The sequence below is a fragment of the Schistocerca americana genome, unplaced genomic scaffold (assembly GCF_021461395.2).
Source record: "Schistocerca americana isolate TAMUIC-IGC-003095 unplaced genomic scaffold, iqSchAmer2.1 HiC_scaffold_663, whole genome shotgun sequence".
In the NCBI taxonomy this organism is placed as follows: domain Eukaryota; kingdom Metazoa; phylum Arthropoda; class Insecta; order Orthoptera; family Acrididae; genus Schistocerca; species Schistocerca americana.
Window position 1 is genome coordinate 60,001 of NW_025726416.1, and position 5,000 is coordinate 65,000.

Sequence of the window (5,000 nt, forward strand, 5' to 3'; positions counted from 1 at the left end):
GCCGGCAAAACAGTATCGCCATCTATGAAAATACGGCGAAACCACATGCAATACCTCCATCTATGCGAATCTGACAACACTACGTCCGCCATGTCGAGCGCACCGCAAAACATACCGCCATCTGTAGGTCTCCCGCAACATGACCTCCTGCAACGACGATACCGTCATCTATGAGACGCCAAGCCGACTAAGACAGCCATGGGCCCACAGTGCCCTTCTTTCGACCCCACCCACAAAGCCTGCATCCTCTGTCGACAACAGCACCCCAACGCCAGCGCCTCTGCCGCACGAAGTCGTGGACCGGCAATCACTCCACCTGCACCTGTTCGTGCCCCACCCCAACCGCCCAACTCGCAGCTCCAGCGGATGAACGGCGGACTTTGCTCGCACTCGCAATGTGCAATCCACCCCTATAACGTGCGTTTCATGAAGAGTTATGTCCAATATGCGACATTCCCGCTGTCCCTATACATGAGCTGCGAGCTGTACCACGTACGAGCTACAGACGCGAGCGCGTTGCTCTCTGTACGAATGCAGATGCTCAGCGGCAGCTAGGAGGCGCTCCATCCATGTCGGTACCGGTGAGCGTTGCACTCGCAGTCGCAAAAACGTACGGCAAGTATATTACTCGGAAGAGTCAATGACAGTCCAAGCCCCCCTGCGTGGGAAGAGTCTTCCTAGGCCATGACCCACCGGAAGGGCGCAGCGTCCCCCACCCCAGACATGTGACGTCACACTATCGGTATTGACGACTAGACTGATTCCTTATAATCATTTGCCATACACCGGTGGAAGCTGCCGAGACGAGTAACTACATAGCGGGCTCGCCGTGTCACTAATGTACAGAGATACAATAGTTTCGACTGGAACCGGATTAAACGTATACACGGCGCTGATTAGTAATAGATAGAGCCATCAGAATACAGATAATGTATACAACTGTCCGTATACATGCTGAAAGACTCTGCTCACAATCACACGTCAGCCAGACACTCTTATCACGCACTACTCTCTGCCTGTAACAGGCACACAGACAATATCTAAGCACCAGCATGGAACAACACCCAGTGCATCCTCTCTGCCACATTAGACAATCCACACTATCATAACCAGACCGGGAGGTCCACTCGGAAAACAGAATATCCCACCCTTCCGACAACCACCATTGCTCAGCTAAGCCACCAACACCCACACATGTCCTACACAGGGGTGCACCCAACATCACAATACTGCCTCCTGTCACACCACACAAACAATGGCACGAATGAAAGACACAGGTCTGCCACAAGCATGGAATCAGAGCGCCGCCTGTTATGAGCCAAAGGTGCACCCTGACGTGGCAAATCAGATGATGCCGCAGTCATTTACTTACGATAATCACAATCAACAAACCAGCCCCCCCCCCCCCCCGAAAACACCTTTCCTTACAACAATGTGTGCCTTAACCTAACCCGTATTGTGCCTTAACCTAACCCGTATTGTGCCTTAACCTAACCCGTATTGTGCCTTAACCTAACCCATATTGCGCCTTAACCTAACCCATATTGCGCCTTAACCTAACCCATATTGCGCCTTAACCTAACCCATATTGCGCCTTAACCTAACCCATATTGTGCCTTAACCTAACCTATATTGTACCTTAACCTAACCCATATTGTACCTTAACCTAACCCATATTGTACCTTAACCTAACCTATATTGTACCTTAACCTAACCTATATTGTACCTTAACCTAACCTATATTGGGCCTTAACCTAACCTATATTGGGCCTTAACCTAACCTATATTGGGCCTTAACCTAACCTATATTGGGCCTTAACCTAACCTATATTGGGCCTTAACGTAACCCACGTTGCGCCTTAACCTAACCTATATTGTACCTTAACCTAACCCATATTGTACCTTAACCTAACCTATATTGGGCCTTAACCTAACCTATATTGGGCCTTAACCTAACCTATATTGGGCCTTAACCTAACCTATATTGGGCCTTAACGTAACCCACGTTGCGCCTTAACGTAACCCACGTTGCGCCTTAACGTAACCCACGTTGCGCCTTAACGTAACCCACGTTGCGCCTTAACGTAACCCACGTTGCGCCTTAACGTAACCCACGTTGCGCCTTAACCTAACCCATATTGCGCCTTAACCTAACCCATATTGCGCCTTAACCTAACCCATATTGCGCCTTAACCTAACCCATATTGTACCTTAACCTAACCTATATTGTACCTTAACCTAACCTATATTGTACCTTAACCTAACCTATATTGGGCCTTAACCTAACCTATATTGGGCCTTAACCTAACCTATATTGGGCCTTAACCTAACCTATATTGGGCCTTAACCTAACCTATATTGGGCCTTAACGTAACCCACGTTGCGCCTTAACGTAACCCACGTTGCGCCTTAACGTAACCCACGTTGCGCCTTAACGTAACCCACGTTGCGCCTTAACGTAACCCACGTTGCGCCTTAACGTAACCCACGTTGCGCCTTAACCTAACCCATATTGCGCCTTAACCTAACCCATATTGCGCCTTAACCTAACCCATATTGCGCCTTAACCTAACCCATATTGTGCCTTAACCTAACCTATATTGTACCTTAACCTAACCCATATTGTACCTTAACCTAACCTATATTGTACCTTAACCTAACCTATATTGTACCTTAACCTAACCTATATTGTACCTTAACCTAACCCATATTGCGCCTTAACCTAACCCATATTGCGCCTTAACCTAACCCATATTGCGCCTTAACCTAACCCATATTGCGCCTTAACCTAACCCATATTGCGCCTTAACCTAACCCATATTGCGCCTTAACCTAACCCATATTGCGCCTTAACCTAACCCATATTGCGCCTTAACCTAACCCATATTGCGCCTTAACCTAACCCATATTGTACCTTAACCTAACCCATATTGTACCTTAACCTAACCTATATTGTACCTTAACCTAACCTATATTGTACCTTAACCTAACCTATATTGTACCTTAACCTAACCTATATTGGGCCTTAACCTAACCTATATTGGGCCTTAACCTAACCTATATTGGGCCTTAACCTAACCTATATTGGGCCTTAACCTAACCTATATTGGGCCTTAACGTAACCCACGTTGCGCCTTAACGTAACCCACGTTGCGCCTTAACGTAACCCACGTTGCGCCTTAACGTAACCCACGTTGCGCCTTAACGTAACCCACGTTGCGCCTTAACGTAACCCACGTTGCGCCTTAACGTAACCCACGTTGCGCCTTAACCCAACACACGTTGCGCCTTAACCCAACACACGTTGGGCCTTAACCCAACACACGTTGGGCCTTAACCCAACACACGTTGGGCCTTAACCCAACACACGTTGGGCCTTAACCCAACACACGTTGGGCCTTAACCCAACACACGTTGGGCCTTAACCCAACACACGTTGGGCCTTAACCCAACACACGTTGGGCCTTAACCCAACACACGTTGGGCCTTAACCCAACACACGTTGGGCCTTAACCCAACACACGTTGGGCCTTAACCCAACACACGTTGGGCCTTAACCCAACACACGTTGGGCCTTAACCCAACACACGTTGGGCCTTAACCCAACACACGTTGGGCCTTAACCCAACACACGTTGGGCCTTAACCCAACACACGTTGGGCCTTAACCCAACACACGTTGGGCCTTAACCCAACACACGTTGGGCCTTAACCCAACACACGTTGGGCCTTAACCTGCTCTGTAATTGTCATACGACGCGTTAAATTAGTGTGGTGTTGCCTAACTGCAACCCCCGCAATATAGTTTGCTACTCGCACTGCCTGGTCCCCAGAGTATCGCTTCATGTTAAACACCTTGCAGCTATACACTGTAATGCGGATGGCAGCAGGACGTACATGCTCAATGCCCTTCGCAGTTGTTCATTGGCATTTGCATGGCGAAGCACAGCCTACGTTGTGGTACGGCGTGTGTCAACTGTCCGCTGATGTTGTACGTCCAAATCACACACTGTACTGCACATTGGTCCTCATGTACTGAATGATACATCGTGGTACATGTGTGACCGTACCACGACTGCGCCAACAACGGCGAACCATACGGTCCAAATATTGTGCACTCAGCTACGTGTCGTCTCCCTATAAGAGCTGGATTGCAGTATGGTATGCCGTGGATGGCGATCAGCATGAGCCGTCTGTTGATGTAGTGGCGCGTGTTGTCAGACGTAGTCGTCTCTTCTCACACACCGTGATAGCATGGTGCACTGCGTTCCACATCTGCGACATGCGACAGAGGCCGGTTGACAGTCGTTCGCGCAATGGACATCGCATACGTACGGGGGCCACCTTCCACGTGTTCGCGAAGCGTGCACATGTTGTTGCGTGTATGTGGGCAGACATAGTGTGTCGTGACACCTGACACAGGCATGCAACAATCGTTGAATTTGCAAATGGCGATGGACGTCTACGTTTGCTGGTGACGTTACGCAAATGAACAACTGGTAAACGGTTGTGGTGCGGTTGTTCTCGCTAGAGGTGAATCAGTGATGGCGACGATCGGTTGAGCTACCAACCGGTTGTTTCAGCGATACCCACCATGCCCACGAACGTGAATGGCATGTGGGTGTGAAGCGATACGCGGCGGTGGCTGGGTGGGACCGTCCCCGGCCGGTGAGGGGGGGCCTCCCGGCGTGCTGGCCGCGCGGTGCGTGGGCGCACGCGCTACAGCCGGCTGGTGGGGGCGGCCAGTGGCAGGCGCGCCGGCCGACGGAGGCGGCAGGCGGCGCAGCTGCGCGCCGGCGCACCCTGCACGCGGCGCCGTGCGGCCAAAGTAGGTCCTCGCGGGCCCGGTGCGAAGCGCGGTGGACATCTGCAGTGTGCTGGTCCGATTGAGGACTGTGTGCGCTGAGGATGCGCCGCCGCCCGGCGCTCGGCGCCGCGACGCCGTCTGCTGCTCGGTCGCCTCTGCGGTTCTCGCAGGTGGTTTGTATCGCAGCTGTGCGG